Source organism: Asparagus officinalis, chromosome 6 (assembly GCF_001876935.1).
Source record: "Asparagus officinalis chromosome 6, Aspof.V1, whole genome shotgun sequence".
Taxonomy (NCBI): Eukaryota; Viridiplantae; Streptophyta; class Magnoliopsida; order Asparagales; family Asparagaceae; genus Asparagus; species Asparagus officinalis.
The window spans coordinates 52,431,278-52,453,990 of NC_033799.1; the positions used below are offsets into that span (position 1 = coordinate 52,431,278).

General features: G+C 42.8%; 2 long non-coding RNA genes across 2 annotated transcripts; both read right to left on the reverse strand.

Annotated features, from left to right (window-relative positions):
• Nucleotides 7,555-7,982, reverse strand: LOC109844325. Its single transcript, XR_002247990.1, has 4 exons — nt 7,944-7,982; nt 7,805-7,876; nt 7,661-7,732; nt 7,555-7,591 (listed from the first exon to the last, which is right to left on the reverse strand). It is a non-coding gene; the product is annotated as an uncharacterized LOC109844325 (long non-coding RNA).
• On the reverse strand, nt 18,602-22,002 carry LOC109844505. Its single transcript, XR_002248049.1, has 2 exons — nt 21,245-22,002; nt 18,602-18,848 (listed from the first exon to the last, which is right to left on the reverse strand). It is a non-coding gene; the product is annotated as an uncharacterized LOC109844505 (long non-coding RNA).

Genomic DNA, 22,713 nt, shown 5'->3' on the forward strand with positions numbered 1-22,713 from the left:
CGCCAAACCCGGTGGGAGTTCGCCCTCTTCGAAGGAATCTGGAGCACAAAACATGGTTACAAACCCCAAAAGGTAAACAACCCTGAAGCAAGAGCAATTGAGTGTTACCTGCCCCTCCATCAGCGGTGCTTCCTATGTCCGCTCCGTAAGAACGCTGACCGTCGTGGGGCTTATGAACAGTCTTCTTCCTCTTCGGGGCACCAGCCCTCCGAGGACCAAAGGGTCGAATATGCGCAGGCCTATCACACGTTTCAACGTGTGTAGGAGCTGGTGGCTCATGATCATCGGCTATCCTACCTAAGGTGACAATAGCCATTTCAATGAAAAAGAGCTGTCATTTATGGAAAAGGAAAATTAAAAGAGACAGGACAAACCGGTATCGAGATCCCCTCTGCCGGTATCTGCGTCCACATATTCCTCCCCGGAGGTCCCCTCATCGTCACCCGTAGGGAGGAGCTCTTCCTCGACTGTGAGAGGAGATTTGGTATGCCCTTTTCTCCGCTTCTGAGCAAGCTCAGCCTTGTCACGCCGTTTAATAGGATGGGTTCACCTACTCAGCATTTGATTTACTTCAAATTCAAATCGCACCTGGGGGTTATCTCTGGTAATGAGCCTCTGATAGTACGGTCCTTCGTTGGCACTCTTCGCGGAGCCGCCTTCGACTGGTATCGCCGCCTCAAGCCTGGAAGTGTGAACAGCTGGGATGATATGGAGACTAAGTTCCTCGCCAACTTCTTCGACGACGACACAGAGATATCCATCGGGTCGTTGCTTGATGAGAAACAGAAAGACGGGGAATTGGTTGACACCTTCGTCAAGAGGTTCCGGAACAAGGCGATGAACTGTCGGGACCCGATCACCGAGGAATTCATCCTCCAGACGTGTGCGTTGGGCAGCGATTGATAAGCTGCGTTGGGCAGCGATGGAGCTGCGTTGGGCAGCGATGGAGCTGCGTTCGAGCTGTGCTTGGCAGCGATTGGAGCTGCGTTCGAGCTGTGCTTGGCAGCGATTGGAGCTGCGTTCGAGCTGTTGATTGTTGTAGTATTTAGATTTCTCTGTCTTTATATATGGATGACACCAAAGACCAGTAAAGAAGGTCTTATTCAGGCCATTTGTGACAATTGAGGCATCTCAATAACGCTCTATCAACTGCAGGTCATGATCTCCACTGAGTGTGTCGAATATCATTACACTGCTCATCAGCACCTCTAATGGTTGCTAATATAATATTAGTCATGTTGTTGTCGCAGCCATCAAGATCAATCATCTCACATAAGAAGCTGCATTCGTGTTTATAGCTGTTGAAGCGGCGTAGGTGATTGAATCGGTGTAGTGTCTTGATGATGGTACGCGGGGAGGACTTCCACGTCTTGGTTTGAAGAGATCGTCGATTTGTAATCCTTTCTGTCAGAGTATTGCTAAAGACTGTCGTTTTGTAATCTTTGCTTTAACTCTTTGACATGTGAAAATCTTCGAATTGTAGCCTTCTGGAAGTCGTCAGATTGTAACTTCCATCATCGGTGTTTGATGGGGGATTAACTATCTATTGTGATTTTTAGACAGCCTACAGAACCCCCTCCAAAGTTTTCGAAAGTTCGCGGTTGACTGGGACGAATTTTCGGAATACTTTGGATCTTCACTCTGATCTTAGAGCTGTTGATTCCTTGTGGAAAAGAATTTGTTCTCTGCACTCGCTTCGAAGGCATCTTGGTTGAAGGGATTTGTCACATGGGACCTGTGTGAAGGTATGCGCCATAATCCCGCTTCTGGAATGTTGGGGGTGGACCTTGCATTTTGAACTTGAGACGCGGGGCTGATTTCGGCGTTTTGGATTTGAAACCCGGTTGTGACCTCGGCGTCATGATTTTTTGCATCGCTGGTCTAACCTCAGCATTTTGACTTGAAACGCGGCTATGACTTTGGCGTTATCGTCTTTGCATCGCGGGTCTGACCTCGGCGTTATCGTTTTTGCGACGCTGGTCTGACCTTGACGTTTCGATGTGAGACGCCGAGGTGACTTTCATGCATTTTTGACTAAGTCTTGGAGACTTGTCTTCAACTTATTCGTTTCAAGTCTCGGCTCACGTCCATTAAGCTGGCGGGCCTTCAAACATAGGATTTTTGGCAAACCCTCAGCCATCAACGGATTTGATAAGCCTTTACCGCCTACCGTTTGAGTCGGGCTAGCATGTGGATTGTCTAATGCTAAGAGAATGAACTCTCTTAGTCTTGATGCTATGATTTTGAATACATAGACTTTGTCATTTTGACGGGAAAAGACTAACCGGCAACGCGTGTTAGGCGTAGACTTATCTCTATTTAGGGATCAAGATAAAGTCCCCCATGCGTGTGAGGCATGGATTTTGATGTCCTTTTCACGGTAAAAGACTAACCGGCAACGTGTGTTAGACATTGACTTATCCCTACTTAGGATTCAGGATAAAATTCCCCATGCGTGTAAGGCATGGATTCTGGCGTTATTAATAACGACCTGCTACGATATTGAATACGTAGGCTTTGCTATTATTACGGGAATAGGCTACCCGGCAACATGTGTTAGACATTGACTTATCCTTACTTAGGATTCAGGATAAAATTCCCCATGCGTGTAAGGCATGGATTTTGGTGCTACGATATTGAATACGTAGGCTTTTGCTATTATTACGGGAATAGGCTACCCGGCAACATGTGTTAGACATTGACTTATCCTTACTTAGGATTCAGGATAAAATTCCCCATGCGTGTAAGGCATGGATTTTGGCATTATTAATAACGACCTGCTACGATATTGAATACGTAGGCTTTGCTATTATTACGGGAATAGGCTACCCGGCAACATGTGTTAGACATTGACTTATCCTTACTTAGGATTCAGGATAAAATTCCCCATGCGTGTAAGGCATAGATTTTGGCATTATTAATAACGACCTACTACGATATTGAATACGTAGGCTTTGCTATTATTACGGGAATAGGCTACCCGGCAACATGTGTTAGACATTGACTTATCCTTACTTAGGATTCAGGATAAAATTCCCCATGCGTGTATTGGAGCAACTTTGTGTACTTATCATCCTATTGACGAGGATTGATAAGTGAATTTGTCAGAGGTTTAGTGTTAACGTGACAGGATGTGTGTTGCGATTGGAGCAACTTTGTGGACTTATCATCCTATTGGAGAGGATTGATAAGTGAATTTGTCAGAGGTTTAGTGTTAACGTGACAGGATGTGTGTTGCGATTGGAGCAACTTTGTGGACTTATCATCCTATTGGAGAGGATTGATAAGTGAATTTGTCAGAGGTTTAGTGTTAACGTGACAGGATGTGTGTTGCGATTGGAGCAACTTTGTGGACTTATCATCCTATTGGAGAGGATTGATAAGTGAATTTGTCAGAGGTTAATGTTAACGTTGACACGATATGTGTTGCGATTGGAGTAACTTTGTGGACTTATCATCCTATTGACGAGGATTGATAAGTGAATTTGTCAGAGGTTAATGTTAACGTGACAGGATGTGTGTTGCGATTGGAGCAACTTTGTGGACTTATCATCCTATTGACGAGGATTGATAAGTGGATTGTTGTCAGAGGTATATTGTTAACATGCAGGATGTGTGTTGCGATTGGAGCAACTTTTTGGACTTATCATCCTATTGACGAGGATTGATAAGTGGATTTGTCAGAGGTATATTGTTAACATGACAGGAATGTGTTGCGATTGGAGCAACTTTATGGACTTATCATCCTATTGACGAGGATTGATAAGTGGATTTTGTCAGAGGTTTGATATTAACTTGACAGGAATGTGTTCTTGTGACTTGCACAAGATTTTAGGAATTAGCGTCTCGCTTGGGAAACTTGTTAAATGAGTTTATCATCAAAAGCGATAAATTTTGATGCTTGTGATTTGAATTTGATTTTGAAGACTTAGTGTCTTGCTGGGGAAGATTGCGATTTGAGCAATTTTGAGGACCTATCATCCTATTGGTAAGGATTGATAAGTTGATTGTTGTCAGAGGTATATTGTTAACGTGACAAATTGGGAGTGATGCAAGTTGAATGCATACTCTGTGGGGATGATGATCGTCAGAAGTGTAATGTTAACTCGACGATGTGAAAGATTCGTTACTCTTAATCCAATGGATTCCAAGTAACCAACCCCCAGTCTTGATTAAGACTTAGCAGGGGAAGAAAAAGAGGTAGACAAGGCACATCGCCTAGTGAGGCACTATCCATGAAGTCGAAATAGAGGCACATCACCTGGTAGGCCATTATCTGATGAGTTTGACTATCAGAGGTAACTATTAACGTGATAGTCCATCCTACTTGAAGAGGATTGGCAAGAGAATTTGGAGGGAATGGACTATCAGAGGTAATCATTAACGTGATAGTTTTGATAGACCCGCCATCCTATTTGAAGAGGATTGGTGGGGGAATTTGGAGAAAGCAGACTATCAGAGGTGATCATTAATGTGATAGTTTTAGTGGACCTGTCATCCTACTGAAGCGGATTGACAAGTTGTTGGACTATCAGAGGTAAATGTTAACGTGATAGTTTTAGTAGATTTTGTGGTTGACAGAGGTATTCTATTAAACATAACAACTCAGAAAATTTATTACTTATAATCCAACGAACTACAAATAAATCAACCCCCAGTCTTGAACAAGTGCAGGGAATAGGAGCAGACATGGCACATCGCCTAATGGGCCACTATCTAACGAGCTTGACTATCAGAGGTAATTGTTAACGTGATAGTTATTGGAGACCCGACATCCTACTGAAGAGGATTAGCTTCAGTGGTCGTAGTATCTTCCGGTTCTGATTGGGAAGAATGAGCTTGGTCCGATTGCTCAAGAGAAGATTGGGCTTGGTCCGATTGCTCGGGCAGATCTTGCCCACTTTGTTCTTCAGCTTTGATCCTGACAATAATCTTCTGAGCCTGTTCGCCTTGTGAGATCAGTTGTCTCCAAGAACGACATTCTGCAACCCCTATTCGAGCTAGGATGTTGGTCTGCAGGTTGTGTCGACAGGTCTCTACTAAGGTAGACTGTGTCATACCTGACGAACACCGGAGAGCCATGGTTCGGAACCTTTTAACGAAGGCTTTGACGGACTCCCTCTTCTTCTGCTTAGTGGCGAGAAGGGTATGGATGGAGACTTCCGTATCCTCTTCAAAGAATCTCGACAGGAAGAGTCTCTCTAAATCTGCCCACCTTTGGATACATCCGGCAGGTAGTTTTCTGAACCATTCAAAGGCAACTCCCTTAAGGGTGCCAATGAACAATCGAGCCAGTATGGCATCGTTTGATATCACATTCCCAGTCTGTGACTTGAAATGATAGATATGTTGATTCGGTGATCCCGTGCCGTCAAAAGTTTGTAGCGTCGGGACTTCAAATTTTGGAGGATAAGGGGCTGCGTCCCATTCGGCAGGGTAGGGCCTGACAACCCCCTCATCTTGGAGCTCGCTTCTGTTAGCAATGACATTGAGGCGGGCTTTCAATTCCTCAATTTTAGCCGACTGAGGATTTTGCTCATACTCCGTCTCTCTTCCTTCATCAGAGGAAGATTCCAGGTTGTGGGCTTCTTGGTCAGAAGCCGTGTCATCAACCATTTTTCCCTTCCTTTTGCTTGTGTGAGGTCGGGACGAAGACGTTCTTTCCCTTCGGGATGATTCTTGCCTGAGTGGCGAATCTGTCTTCTGAGATTTGGCCTTGTCTGCGACGAGTTGAGTCAACAGGGCCAGGAGTTCATTGATGGCCTCTTGCTGAGATTTGAGCATGGCCTCCTGCTCATCAAGTCTCTTCGCGAGATCTTCATGGTTTCCCGTCATATAAGCGTAGCTCTCATGTTCAACAAAAGAGCTTGATGACTGGGACTCTGCAATGGCTGAGTGTTCATCATTGGAATTGGTTCCCCTGGCTAAACTCTGATAGTTGACAGGGGGAATGGCTCCTGTTCGCGTCCGAGTATGTTGATAAACTCCATCAGACTTATTCAGGAAGTCTTTCAAGCCAGGAGACTGATCGTTCTCTGACTCATCGGAACTAGGAACTGATGATCTCCCTCTGCCGATCATGTTAGAAGTGACTCTAAGGTATTCATCCTCAGAAGTCTTCTTCTTGTGTGAACGCCGTCGTTGGTTGGGTAAAGCAACGTTCGTAAATTGGTTGAACACCAGCAGTTGGGCCGCATATGAGCAGCATTGGCATCCCGAGAGGACCGTAGGAATCAGTCGTTCACATTGAAATGAACGAATGACTTGTTGCATCGATCTTTCTCTCGATGTGAACTCTCTCGAATCTGTTATAAAGATTCGAGGAGAATTACTCACTGATTGTGAGGTTTGAACTGGAACCCCCAGTCCATGATTGGACAGGACTGGCTCTTGGTGAATATGGATCTGGTTGAGATGCCTTGAATCCATAAACTTCTTATATCCGCCCCTCAACCTAGTCGCGCTACGCAGAGAATTCGGGGGTCTCGCTGCCCGGTCAGCGAGTCGGGGGTCCAGGGGGAGACGCGAAGGTCGCGTTTGGTACGAAGATCGCGTTTGGCGCTTGAAACACAAAGGTCGCGTTTTGGTTTGGTAACGCGAATGTCGCGTTCTTCAGTGTTGACGCGAGGGTCGTATTTTGACTAAAAAACGCGAAGTTGAAGTTCGCGTTCAACGAAGGCTTGAGGTCCACATTTTGGTTGTAAAACGCACCATTGAGGGCCACGTTCAGTCTGGTTCTCGCGAAGCTCATGTTTGGGCTCATAAACGCGAAGTTCAGGGTCGCGTTCAGGCTCACGAACGCGAATCTCGCGTTGGTTGGAGGATCGATTTTCTCGAAGTTGTGCTCGTCGCTGAGACCTTCTTCTTCGACGAGCAGCGTTCTTCTTGGCCTGTTTCAAGGCTTTTGCAGGGGCATTATCGGCGTTGATTGGATCTATCTCCGCCGTAGGCCTTTTACCTCCCATGACACGTCGTGTTGACGCGGGCGTGGAGTTTTCAACTCGTTGAATGAGTTTGGCAGAGGCAGAGCCCAGTCCTTCAGAGGAGGGGCTGTTTGATGAATTTTGGCCAAAGGAGAGGACTTTCTTCGGCACTCTAGCAACAGTTGGAGATTTAGTCGCCTTGGAGACTTTTTGGATCTTGCGCATAGCCTTGGGGCTAAGGGATCCAGAGGAGATAGCCTCTTCGAACTTGGCTTGATCGAACTCTACCACGAGAGTTTCGACGGTTGTTCCAGTAAAAGGCAGGTTCCGAACATACCGACGCCAACGGATGTCCCATCGGGTTGAGAGCCGACAGGCTCCGAGACAGCAGCAGAAGAGGGTACGTCAGCCCCTGCAGACAGATTGCTCGCACCACTCGGCAGAGACGGGGAGGCACCACTGCTATGAGGACTTTCAACCCCGGGGACTGTAGCAGTATCAGGCTGAACGCCTGGTCCTACAGTGACATTCCTATGTTAACCAAATGGAAATTTGGACAAGTAAGGAGAATCGGGATAAGAAGGTCGTATGAATACCTGCAATCCCCATGTCCTCAGATGCAGCCGGAATGCCAAGAGTCATAAGAGTATCGGCCCAAGCTGCTGGTCCTATGATGACACTCTCTTATTAGTCAAAATGAAAATTTAGACAAATAAGAAGAATTGGGATCTGCATACCTGTAGATCCATTATCCGCGGGCATTTGAGGGATGTCAGGAGTCATATGAGAATCAGTCCTAGCGGCTGGTCCTATGATTGCACTCATTAGTCAAAAGACAGATAAACATAGGAAAGTACAATATCCCTGAATCGTATACATACCTGCAAGCCCGTCGCTCTGAGGCAAACTGGATATGCCAGGGATAGATACCGGGCTAACTCCAATGGTAGACGCTGCGATAATCAATCATTCATTAGTCATATGAAATATCGGGCAAGAGGGAGAAAATCAGATATATACCGGTAGATGAATCGTTCCCGAAGAATGGTCTCTCGGTCCCTCTGGAAGTCTGCTCAGCCAGCATGTCAGCTAATAAGCCGGCATCCGGCTTCGAGAAGCTTGGCCCCTCCATCGCAACATCTGCAGGGTAACCCAAATGTTGAAGGATGAGGAAAGCTCAAACGAGAAATCTTCCTTCACCTTACATAAGGAAAATGACATTGGATGCGGATATACCTGAATAAGGGATTGTGGGCTCAACATTATTTATCTGCTCAAGATCGATGTTAAGGTCGATGCCCAAAGACCCATCGTGAAAAGCGTCGCACATTTGTTGCACAAAGCAATCCATGTTGTCAACGCCAGGGGACGCCGAACCCGGTGGGAGTTCGCCCTCCTCGAAGAAACCTGAAGCACAAAACATGGTCACAAGTCCCCAAAAGGTAAACAACCTTGAAGCAAGAGCAATTGAATGTTACCTCCCCCTCCATCGGCGGGGCTCCCTAAGTCCACTCCATAGGGACGCTGACCGTCATGGGGCTTATGGGCGGTCTTCTTCCTCTTCGGAGCACCCACCCTCCGAGGGCCAACGGGTTGAACATGCGCAGGCCTATCACACGTTTCAACGTGTGTAGGAGCTGAGGGCTCATGATCACCGGCTGTCCTACCTAAAATGACAATAGCCATTTCAATGAAAAAGAGTTGTCATTTATGGAAAAGGAAAATTAAAAGAGACAGGACAAACCGGTATCGAGATCCCCTCTGCCGGTATCTGCATCCACACACTCTTCCTCGGAGGTCTCATCATCATCATCCGTAGGGAGGAGCTCTTCTTCGTCTGTGTAGACAGCCTACACATGCCCTTTTCTCCGCTTCTGAGCAAGCTCAGCTCTGCGACCAGCCATCATAGCAGCCCGGACCGCGTACTCGGACTGCAACTCTGAGAGGCTCCTCACGCTGATGGACTCATATGCAGAAAGGAACCACTTGCAGCTGAGGAAAGTGATCAGTGGCTTACGCCGATACGAAGGAAGAGCAAAACGGGCTCCAGTACAGCCCACCATCGTCCATAGCCACGCTCGAACGCCATCAATCAATCCTCCCTCAACCCGCAGGCTGCGCAACATACAGTTGGTCATAGCCGAACTGGCGAGCAAAGCGGCAAGGGAGATAAGGCTCTATGTAGCACTGGTTCTTCACCCGGAGGACAAGATATCCGACGCGGATGTTCACTAGCCACCAGAAACAACCAGCGTCGAGGATAGTCCGATCGCTTCTAGGTTTCTCCTCATCAATCAGCGCGTCGCCATAGCGACCTGAGAAATGAGGGAAACACTTAAAGAATTCCCAGCTCTTGCGGATTCGAAGCTCTTGCTGCACATCACTAAACTTGTTCCCGAGCCATCTGCTCTTCTCCAACAGCTGCATGAAGGGGACGGGGATGTCAACAACACTGGGCGCTGACATCAAGTCAGGACGGTGAAGAACGAACCACGCCATCAGATATGCATAAGGGAGCTCAACCTTCGGACAAACAAGCTCAGCTGATGGTGCAGAGCCCATATGTGTGAAACTACTGACCAGACCCCTGAGCCCGCAATGGATGCTAGCAACCATTGCTGGGAGCAGGGAAAGCTCTCTCCCGTAGGCTAGCTGAACTGTAGGGAAGAGCACCTCGATGGGTAGAGCGTCTGAAGACTGATGCGGGACGACGCATTTCTTCAACCAAAGGGCGAGATAGCCTACTAGTAGAGCCCGGGGCCCAATCGACTTTTGTGCACGGCGAAGAAAAGAGCGAAACTTAGTCCCCGCGGGAAAAGTTCCCTCAGCACTGGCAATAGTGTAAGATTGAGCCTCAGTCTTCTCCAGCAACTCATTAACCGCAGAAGGGGCCAATATATCTAACTCATGAACGGACTCGTCGGAGTTACCCTCCAAGTTCTGGAACAGATAGCAGGCAAACTGCTTCAAACTGACCTGTCTCTTTCTCTTCGCCTGAGGAGAAGCCTGAACCAAGGAGGTGTGATAATGACAGGTAAGATCCCAGAGAGTGTCATACATGTCGGGAGTATCTTTCTTCATACACTCCAGCTGCTGGTTCGAGGGGAAATACTCCTGATACGGACAATCCCCCATTGGAAGACCCGAAACATAATGCATCTCATGCAAGGCTAGCCCTAGCTCACCACCACTGGTCAGAAAAGTGTTGCTGTCAGGCATGTAGATCTCCAGCAAAGCCAAGAAATGGCGACAACTGACTGGGATTCCGTACATAGTAGCTCGTATGGGCGCATACAACCCACTGCTCTTCAGATCCCTTTCCCAGCGCGCTAAGACGAAATCAGTCATGCGAGCCCACCACCCTTTGGCTAATGAGGAAGCCCAGCCATAGCATCTGTATTCTGATGGAGGTAACCGTCTCCCCAAAAGAGCCAGACGGTTACTCACAGTAGAGGCAGCTGCCGACACCTCGCCTGGGGGTGCAGTGTCAAGACCCATAATCCCGGGTCGAAGACCACGAACGTCATGATACCCGTTAGAACCGGGGGTCTTGTGGTGAGTAACATATCCGCACTGAACCCGCTCAGCATCTTCAGTAAGAGGCCAAGACATCTGCCTGTCCACGGCCTGCCTCTTCAAATGACTGAAGGAATATTGGCGTGGAATCGAAGGGATGTACAAACAAGCTCCACCATCAAAAGTCAGCCAGTGCTCCTCTCCAAGAGTCAGTATAGCGGGGTCCTCGACATGATCCCCGAACAAGAAGCTCGGCTTCTGTAAAGCCCGAGTGGAAGTAGAATCAGCGGTAAAAGTGGCGTCTGTGATAAGCTGGCGCAAGCAGTGGTGCCCTCCTTCCCGTACTAAGCGACAAGATTCATCTGAGCGACCTCTATCAAATCGAGGAAGTGGGCTAACAGCCTGTCTAAGGGAAGCCGAAGAAAAGACCCCCCGACTACAACCGGTGTTGGCATGAGGAGGAAGACTACCCGAGGGGAATTCCACTACAACAAAGCACAAGGGTGGAGTCAAAAATTCATAAGAAAGAATGATAAACTCATTCACGGAATAATTGGAGAGACGATTTTGAGTGTCCTACATCGGAAGAACGGTATGCATCATCACGTGAATAACGTGGTGACATACACCGACCTATAAGGCGTAGGACGACACAAAATCGCCCCAATTACCGGAGACTTGAATTGGCTAAGCAAAACAAGTCTGAAACCTTACCCTCCGCGAGAGAGGTATCGGTTCTTCCTTCATGACCCGCAAAGAGGTCAATCAGGGATGCAAAAAGAAAAAATCGGCATAAATTCTCACCCCCGAAGAATGAGGCCGCGGAAGAGGATGTCGTAGGAACCTCCTCCTCACTATGCTGTGAACGAGAACGACTCCTACGGGGTCGAGATCGACGCGGAGACATTGTCAATCTGCAACGAAAAGCAACAAGTCAGGTACAATCTAAAATATGAATACACGAAATTTAAAAGGGAAATTGAGAACTTTAATTGAAATCCTATACATAAATAGGATTTCATAATTGAAGTCTAGTTAAACCTACAAATTTCGTGCATGCGAAACAATGATTGTCATTTTCGCGGTGAATTTTGGTGAAATACCCAAAATACCCTCCGTGTTCAAGGCCAAAATTCAGGTCAAGGACACACCCGGTTCGGGTCATGGTCATCATATCTGATCATTTAGCACCCCCGACACCCCGCAATCTTGGTCAATTTTATAAATGAGCCCTTTTGTAGAATTGAACCAATTTTGCAGATAAATCCCTCAAACTATATTGCAATTTTGCATAAAAGCCCCTCTAAGACACTTATGGGCTGTTTTGCAAATTAACCCCTCAACAATTCTTGCCTAAAGCACCCATCAAATTTTCAACCAAGTGGACATACAATCCAAGACCAAATTTCAGTCCTATTTTGCATAAAAGCCCCTCAAAAATTTTGGCCATAGTGCAATTTTGCATAAAAGCCCCTCAAAAATTTCGGCCATAGTGCAATATTGTATAAAAGCCCCTCAAAAAATTTCGGCCATTACCTCCTTTTGCACAAAACCCCCCCGAAGTATAATGCATACACAACCCCTAGCCTACTACAAGCCTAAAGATGCAATCTTTACAAGAAAATAAAAAGATTGGGAAGAAGAACTTACCAAATCAAAGAAGATTTTCTTTGAGCTTGAAGATGGAGGAGGGAACCCTATTTGGGGAATGCAAGCTTTCGGCCAATGGGTATCCGCTAAAATCCAAACTTGCTTAAGGATTGATGGATCCTTGAGAACAAATCAATGGAGGAAAGAAGCTTGGGGAAGAAGAATACACAAAACCCTCTTTTGAATTTTGAAAAGAGGGGGAAAACAAAAGAAGTAATGGACCAAAACAAGGGAAAAGGAAACAAACCAAAAGGGGGAAAAAGACAAAAGAAAAAAAAAGGGAAGGGGAGAAGGGGTGTCTCGGCCCCAAAACCGAGACACCCTAGGGTGTCTCGGCCTTGGCCGAGACACCCCAAGGTGTCTCGGCCAAGGGGGAGACACCCCCGGGCATCTCGAGTCTCGTTTTGTCCTCGTACGCCGGTTTTGGACCCGAACACGCCCGTTTTCGTCGATTATTGGATGTTTTGATGAAAATCAACACCAATCAACGTTCGACGATTCGAAACCCTAAGGATCAACGCCGGTCAACGCGTAACCCTAGGTCAACGCTAGTTAACGCGTTGCAACAAAAATCAACGCTTGACGAATCAAAACCCTGAGGGTCCACGCCGATCAACGCGTAACCCTAGGTCAACGCCAGTCAACGCGTTGCGACAAAAGTCAACGTTCGAGGATGAAAATCCACACCAATCAACGTTTGACGATTCGAAACCCTAAGGGTCAACGCCGGTCAACGCGTAACCCTAGGTCAACGCCAGTCAACGCGTTGCAACAAGAGTCAACGTTGGACGATTCAAAACCCTAAGAGTCAACGCCGGTCAACGCGTAACCCTAGGTCAAGGCCAGTCAACGCGTTGCGACAAAAGTCAACGTTCGAGGATGAAAATCCACACCAATCAACGTTTGACGATTCAAAACCCTAAGGGTCAACGCCGGTCAACGCGTAACCCTAGGTCAACGCCAGTCAACGCGTTGCGACAAAAGTCAACGTTCGAGGATGAAAATCCACAGCAATCAACGTTCGACGATTCGAAACCCTAAGGGTCAACGCCGGTCAACACGTAACCCTAGGTCAACGCCAGTCAACGCGTTGCGACAAAAGTCAACGTTCGAGGATGAAAATCCACACCAATCAACGTTTGACGATTCAAAACCCTAAGGGTCAACGCCGGTCAACGCGTAACCCTAGGTCAACGCCAGTCAACGCGTTGCGACAAAAGTCAACGTTCAAGGATGAAAATCCACAGCAATCAACGTTCGACGATTCGAAACCCTAAGGGTCAACGCCGGTCAACGCGTAACCCTAGGTCAACGCCGGTCAACGTGTTGCAACAAAAAGTCAACACACGATGATCCAAAACCCCAAACCAGCACAATATGGCAGAGGTAGTTCAAAGTCAACTCAACGACACGAGCCAAACTCAATTCATCAGCTGCAAACTCGAGACTCCGACGACGGCCAGACGATAAACGCAGCGCCGGAAGAACCTCGGCTATTCGTCAAAGCATCGAATAGATCGAAAATCGAAAGAGTCAAGAGTTGAAGCTAACTACGCCGACTGAAGGCCAGATCAATCACATCCAAAGTATTCCAGCCTCTTCTATAAAAGAAACGAGTCAGGAACACTTTGGAGGGGGTATCTGTAGGCATCGAAAATTGCCTATAGGTCTCCACGAACGGTTCAGTGTTAGAAAGCGACGATGAACGTCACCATCCGATCCACAGGAGTTCAATTGACGTCGACGAACGACTGAAGTGAATCGACGAGCTACATGAGCGGATATGATTTCGGAACAACGAAGACTCGGACCGATCGGGAACCCGGCACTGTTCACAAAAAGGATAACGCCCCTCGCGCCTCGACCACTCTACAGATAATCCAACCACCAGAGCGGATCGAACTCTTCGTCGAGCATCCAACGCACCCGGAATCACTCAAATCCGAGTACGGACGAAGAGTCTACAGGGAAACCAACAAAATACACCTAAACGGAGTCCCGGCGTGGCGAAACACCCCGGGGGTGTCTAGGAAAAGCCTAGACACCCCAGGGGTGTCTCGGCCAAGCTGAGACACCCTAGGGTGGTCTCGGCCAGGCCGAGACACCCACACCCCAGGGGTGTCTCGGATCTGTGGAGACACCCCAGGGGTGTCTAGCCCCCCTACATGTCCTCATATGCCTATAAATAGACCCCTTGACCCTTTGTTTTAGAGGAGGATTTTTGGAGAGCCTTGGCGAAGCCCTGCTGCAGCAAAGAGTGATCGAGCGCTTCAACCAAGGAGGAGAGGTCGGCATCAGTCTTCATCACCCTTTTCCCCCCTTCTTTCCTTAGTATTAGCCTTTAGCGTTGATACTAAGAAGAGCTAATACCTCGTTTTAGCCGAGGTATACGCTTATAGCTTCTAGATCTCACGCGGATCGACGAAGCTCTGTCCGATATTTCTGGACCGGAAGTTTCTAGATCTCACGCGGATCGACGAAACTCTGTCCGATTTATCCGGACCAGATCTGATTGCCCCGGTGGTCCACGGATATCAACATCCCCGTCACAGGCCAAAGACCCACGCAAGCGAGACCGCACCAAAACGGGATCTCGTGTTTATTTTCGAAAAGTTGTAATCTTTGTTTTGTTGCACAAGGAAGTCTTATAAAAAGACTGACTCTTTTTATCGATTCTTGTTGTAACGTTTAAAGTTGTAACAGATTCGAAAACTCTTATAAAAAGACTGACTCTTTTTATCGATTCTTGTTGTAACGTTTAAAGTTGTAACAGATTCGAAAAGCAATGAAAACAGCGACTTTCACCGAAAACAGGGGATTATGAACTCAGATCAGAGCAAGTGTGTTCTATGCTGCAGATATCAGCCAGAGACAAGAGATCATATACTTTTTGAATGTCAGTTTTCAGCTGACATTTGGAACAGGGTGATGGAATGGCTTAACTACAGGTGGAGATCATGTAATTGGAATCAGCTCATTTATTGGTATTCTTATAGATTGAAAGGAAAAGGGTTGATGAAAAAATTGAAGAGAATGGTTCTATCAATTTCAATATATATGATATGGAGGGAGAGGAATCAAAGAATTTTTCAAGCTAAAGCAAAAGATCCAGCTCAGATTTTTAGAGACATACAAGTTTCAGTTTACACGAAAGTACTTAATGATAGTGTATATAGCCATATGAAAGAAATACTAGAGAAAATGTAATTTTCTTTATTTTTGTTATACCAGTTATTGCTGGTTCTTGATGTTCTTCACAATGTCACAATTTGGAAAATGAATAAAATTCAGTTCATTTACCAAAAAAAAAACCTCTATCAAAACAATCACCATGGGTTCAGTATTAGTCCAGTGTAATAATGTCGAAAACCATTAGAAGAATAAACTCTTGAGTATATATATTACATGTGTGGAACCTTTAAACACTGCTTCAAATATAACTCCAGTGTAATAATCAAGACCTCTTGCAAGATTCAGATCAAACACAACTTTGTCTGTACATCTTGATTTCTCAAGAGCTTTTAAAGTAAACTTCAATTACCTCTTGTAAGACTCATTTATTTATTTATTATTATCTATATATTTTTTCAGTATTTCGTTCTACCTCATGTCATGATTATATAAATTGGAGGACATTATACTTATTTTGATGGATCTCCTTGAACCAATGATGAGTTTGAGCTGTATGTTGGGGAAAATGCAGATGGGGAGAAGTTTGTGAAGAGGATGGGAGAGGAGAGAATGAAGGTTATCGAGGAGGCATTTGAGGAAATGAGCTCCAGGGTGCTGCCTTCGCCGGTTGAGAATGCGTATCTTGATGCCCTACATACTAACAACTTGGTAAAGTGTACATTGTTCTATTGTTTTTTACAGATTGAGTAGAACTTGTTCTTCTAATATATCTTAGTTTAGTTAAAGAATTGTGTGTAACTCAATGCAGTAATTTTTTTGGCTTTGATGATTTCAGCTACCTGATAAGTTTCCGGATGAAGCGAGACTACTTGTTGTAGATCCACTATAACAAATTACACTCATTTAGATAGGTATCGTTGCTTTTGTGTTAATATTATCATAAGTGTAAAGTTTGATATAAATATTGTTGTTTTGAGGATATTATTTTTTCATTATCTATCTTGATATTTTTCTTCTTATGCAATCTTTCAGCATAAATATCTTACACATCAATACATAAATAAAAAGTATATATTAGAACATTACTGAGTACATTTTTTTGTGTTTGATTTTAACTTTTTATTTGCCTTACTGAGTACATTTCTTTCCATTGCAGCTACATAACAGAAGTTTGAGATGGATGGTGAAGGTGGGAAGAATAAGCCAGAGACGTGACGAAGGAAAGGCTTGCAACGTCGATAAGACGTGTTCGATCTCTGTAGTCTTTATTGTTCAAGTCTACTTAATCATGATTGTTGGATTTGTTAATAAAACATGTGTCAAACACTTGTTATTTGTTTAATAGAATTGCGTTTAAATTTATTTACTAATGTTATTATTTGTTTCATTTTAATGATTGTGAAAAGAAGAACCGATATTATTTTAGTTGTTAATATGCAACTTGTTTGGAGTATAATTTGATGTTTGGTTTCTTTGTTGATGTGAGTGAGAGCAAATTTGTTGTGGATGTTCAGGTTCGGTATAGTAGATAGAAAATATATTACTTTTGGCGATGTAAATTAGTGTCAATAAAAATATACTTTTTACCGACTAAAAATTATACTTTTGCCGATGCTATATTGCGTCACCAAAAATAATATCTTTTAGCGACGCTATCTTACGTCGCCAAAAGTATAGTTTTTAGCGACGCTTTATTCTGCGTCGCTAAAGATGAACTTTGGCCGACGCTAATTTGCGTCGCCAAAAGTATAATTTTTAGCGACGAATAATTTTGCGTCGCTAAAAGCTGTACTTTTGCTGACGCATAGCTTTTGCCGACGCTGCATGCGTCGCCAAAAGCACACGTTTCACCGACACAAAATATTATGCGTTGCTAAAAGGTATACTTTTCCCGACGCATGACGCATCGTCAAAATTATACTTTTGGCGACACAGTGTATTTGCGTCGCCAAATACTTTCCTTGACGCACTTTTGGCGACGCTGCATTTTGTGTCGGGAAAAAAATTTCCCGACGTTTTTTAAACTTTTGTCGACGTTTTTATTTCGTCAGCAACGTTGTATTTTGTTGTAAGGATATGTCATCTAAAACAGCAAGTGAGATGACATGCATCATAACAATCGTGTTACCTGTTGTTATTCTTGTTAGAGAATTAAAATAAAGTTATCTTCTTTTAGATGTTCTTTCCTTGTATTATATTTTATACAACTAATTTAAGTTTCTAAGTAAAGATTCTAACGAGTTATAAGAAATAATTATGTGCCACTTTTGATATTTCAGATAATGAACACATTGACACACATAGCTACGAAGGTGGCGTTAATGGTGGCAATGCTTGAGGAGGAGGATAGAATGGGCAAGCTACGTAAACTTCATATATGAAGGGATAATAATAGATATAGGCATTGGCAAGCTTTGAGTTCAATAGATGGCCTTTTATTTTTCTTTTGGGTAATTTAAAATTGCTATGTGGGAAAAATCTTTATGTTGCAATACAGTTATTGACCACAAGTTTTTTTTATTGTGCCGATATCAGAAATAATTATTTTGATATTAATTTTTGCGATATCAATGTTTTTGTACAGAGGTGCTTCATGGGTCTTGCATATGTGTCATGAGCATTGTATGCGTTTGGAAATGATACAAATCTATTATTATTATTATTATTACTATTATAAAAGTGTGTTGGTATGTTAAAACATTTCTTCCAAAAATACCCTCCAAACCACATACATGCATCCATAAAACACATACTTACATCCTCAAAAATACATGCATACTTACGTACAACAGATATATACATGAACATACATGCATACTTAAATAAAAAAATTATTATTAATAATAAATATCTTATTAATAGTTTTCTTAATTAAATATCTTTATTCTCTACATTTATTATCTTAAATGACCTCCTCCATCCACTCTCTCCAATAGTTCACAACTCTTTTCAATTCATACTATTACTGTTACTTTTATACATGATACATTGAAAAGTAATATTTAACGGTTATTTTCACATGAAAGTAGGATTGAGAGGGGTTCATCAACAGTATAGTTGATAACCTCAAGAAAATTTCAGTGATCCGATTAATAATAAAAATACTCCTTCAACAATGTCTATTTCATTTAAGGGCTATATAACCCCCTCTTCATATCATTTAATAAATGTGTGAGGAGCTGACCATTAGACTATTGGCATTTCATCTTATTTGAAGTTTTTATTAATATCATTATCCGTATATTGTGTCACGCCCCAGGTCCAAAACATGATAATTTAGGGCGTGACTCGGTCGGCAATGCAACCATACGGTTACATTCACGCCTCTGGATCATCTTGTACACAGTTATATTGCTAAAAGAACTACTACATAGAGCATGTAACCAAAATAACAAGGGAACTAGATAGATAAAGAAAATTCTGAAAAGACTAGTTCTCTTACATGTCCACAACTATTCAAAGTAGGAAAGAGGGAAAAAATACATCTTAGTCTGGAGTATCACAAGTGATTACAAGAAAGACTCAATAACTGAAGCTGAGAGAGTGAAGAGAGAGAAGGTGATCACTGTCGCTGTCCTTAATCCTTAAAGTACTCTTGGTCCTGCGAAGAAAGAACAATTCCCGAGTCTGGGGCATGCAAACCCCAGGGGAGTCAGAAAACTCCCAGCAAGCATGTAAAATGAGGAAATTGTGCGCGTGTAAGTATAAGTGGTAGATATAAAGAAAAGATGAATTCTAAATTTTCAGTGATAAAAGAAAATGATACTCTTATAAATCAAAATAAGATGAAAGTTCAGTTAACGATGATAAAGGAAATTTCTAAACATGTATATCAAACAATGTCTACCCTAAAGCATACATCTTATACCATATACTAAAAGGAGGTAAGATTTAGAAACCCAAAATATGAGAGATGAGTACGTCGAGGGAATAATCCAAACAAGGAAACCCTCGTATATACCATACATCTCAAATTGTAAATCTCTAAATATTAACTCCAAAAATTCTATACACAACACTATCAATATACATCACCCATACTTCATCCAGGTCATACCGTGCATGCGAAAACTATCACAAAGCATAAAAAACACACTATTCTTATTTTTACACGTTATTTGAATTAGAAGAGAATATTCTCATGTATATAAATCGGTTCCCCGTAAACCGTCCCGGGAACACGGCTTCAAGTCAGGAATTAGCTCTTTGGCTCATGTATATATAACTCAGGATATCAGGAATGCACATATACCCGTTTATATACATGTTACATTCTCCGTCTAATTCCCCTTTATAAACCTCATGTTTATCGATTAAATTTTTAAGTGACTGTGCATGAAATGTTGTGCACTAACCACAGTGTTACCGTGGAACGACTTCTGTAAAACCATGAAAATAACCGTGACCCAGAACATGTCCAATCAAGAGAGGTGCATCGTCTAGTCGATGCTATAATAGTAATAGCCAAGGAAATCTCATATCGGGATATCGATATCGGGAGCATAGTCATGCTATGAAAGCACGCTTATAAATCATATTTTTAACAGGAGTCGTCTTCATGCACACTCTCTCCTATTTGATAATAACTAGGTGATCAAGCAATAATATTCCATAAAGTCATGCATGTCAACACAGTATCAAACAAGATAAGTACTATATGTATAAATCGGGTTTTTAATCTAATCATGACATTTCAGGTGATTTCCATTGTCAAATATCAAATCAAATTGAAGCTTAGCCTGGACAACACAGAGGACGTGGTAGGAATAATTTACCAAGGAACATGGTCACTATAAAGCTGAAGAGAGGGAGAGCACATGTAGACAACCCTAAACAATTCATAATAACTTTTTCTTTTCTTTTCTTTTTGACAATGCTTACATAATGTGTTAAGATTTTTGTTAAGGCATCGGTCACTAGGACCCAGCATCTACGGACAGTAAATACATATTATTAGAGCCATTATGACAAAATAGAAACATTACTATACTAAACCCATTTCATCGCAACTGTAAACTACTCGCTAAACTATTAATACTACCATTTATGTACTCTGATATATTTCCACTTGAACTGATCTTACAATGTAAACTAATTACTTGATATATTATATTAACTAACAATAACAACTAATATCAAATTATACAATTTTAAGTATTCACCTGCTTGATAACCGTGTACTTTATAAAAAGTGCGTAGAAAGATATTTAAGTAAAGAGAAATGCTTAAACGCTAAGAGCCTGTTTGGTTAATTTCCAATAAATGTGAAATGTCAGAACCCCCCCCCCCCCTCAAGTTTAGGGGTTATATAAAAAAAATCCCTTCAACTTTTAAAATTTCAAACCTTAGCTGATCATTCATCATCCGGACTGTATATACTGTTAAAATATATTTCTACATGATCAGGCACACTTAATTTCTACTATTTCTATAACTGCTACAGCTGAATTTTCATAAAACCAGATAACTACTACATGCTATACAAAGTACTATATGTATTTTATCACATTAATACTGATCTATAATACATACTGTGAACTATATGATTGTTACTATAATGGTTAATTTTGACCCTACAACACAATTCACAAAAACTATAGAACATGAAAACTAATGTTGACAAAAAGTTTAAAAGAGGGAAAATATGCTTGTTTTTTTTTTTAACTTCCAACGTAACTGACCATTTGATCAAGGCTATTAGATCGAGTTCCAGAACTACATATCTTTGCCCTACCAGGCTGTGACTACTCTTATTTTTAGGAAGGGATAACTTGAATTTTTGTCAGTCAAGAATAAAATGACGAAGTAATACTCCAAATAATTAAATAACATAGTAATAACTTAAATAATGTTGAACGCCTTTGCCATGCCAAAGGACCATGACTACCAAAATACTGCACAATCAAAGATTCAAAAGCATTACTAAAGGACTGAAATTCCATGTCCTGCCATATATTAGGATGCACATACTTCCAATTTCTACTTTTTAACTTAATTCACTTTGATCCTAAAATAATTCATACCTCGAGATAATAGTACCACTCACATAAGCAACCTGAACATATTCATCTCTAGTGGCAATGTTAGGCCGTCAAAGTGAATTCTCAAAAGTAAGGACAGAGACTAAGAGGAAAACAGTAAAAAGTTGGAGGAAGTGCATATTTTGTATGACCATACTAGCTAACTTGCCAGTTGCAGTAATCTTAACACATCAACAATCCAGACAAGGGAATACTAAATCTCACAGATTAGGAACCTCCGTCTCCCATTAGCCAAAGAAGCAAATCTAGCCTCAAAATTTTCTACGAAGAAATACTAGAAAATTTGATAAGTGATCATGGAAAAATAAAAGAGTTAAAAGGATATGAAATGCTTGTCGTCGAGAGGGTGATGGCGATGTTTGGGAATAGCGACAACGACGGTTATCATCACGAGGGCTCAACGGGTTCGAGGGGGCTGTTGGCATAACATCGAACATATAGCGTGCGATCTTGACGGCAATGGCGGAGCTCGGGGAGGTGCGGTGGTTTGGGCAGCGAACCTTGGAGGGTTGACGGAGTGGAACTAGGGGTTCGGCGTTAGCGTCGCCGGAGGTGGATGACGGCGAGGTGGCAGGGGGTGGAGGAGCTCGGATCTGGGTTGTTTGAAGGTGGCGAAGGAGATGGGGAGGAGGTTGACGGCGTCGGGTCTGAGGGAGCGGTGACGGGGGTGAGTAGGGGAGAGCGGCGGTGGGGGTTGATGATGGCGGTGATGAAGAGGAGAGGGAGAGGGTTTCTCTGGCGTCTGGGTGTAACACAGAAAAGAGAGGAGGAAGGGTTTAAATAGGTTTAGGGTTAGGGATTAATATGTATTAATTAAAAAATAAAAGAAATAAATAGGGGGAAATAGAAATAATTAGGGAAATTTTTCTTGTAAAAATTAACAATGATAATATAACAATAATAATAAATAAAACAATTATTTATTTGAAAGTTTTCACCTAACTATTTAATTTATAATTTTCAAAATCATTAATAAATATACAAATCAGATTTTTAAATCATAGAAAATTCTAGAAGGCCGGAAAAATACAAATACTCTTTTTCAAAAATAATAATTGAATATTTTAAAATACCAGAAGATTTATTTTAACTAGTATCAAAATTTCATGGTCCTTACATATTGCCCTCGTTCAAATACTATTATTAGCTTAATAATTTTGTAACTTAAAAGCTTTATAACCCCTCTATTGAACTCACTTAAATCTCATTAATCTTATAAAACCCTCTCCATTCCCATCTTATAACCTCCTCCCTTATCACTTACCTGAATGAAATTCATTCATCACCACAAACATACATATCTCTCTAATACATCTCCATGTCGTGTTCGTCAGTCGTAGCCACTAACCGTTGTCGCTTGTTACTGAGATGGAAGTTAGAGACGACCCCTAAGAGCCCTTCCATGTACTTCGGTGACACCTCGGATTGAAGAGATTCTATGAAAGTAAATT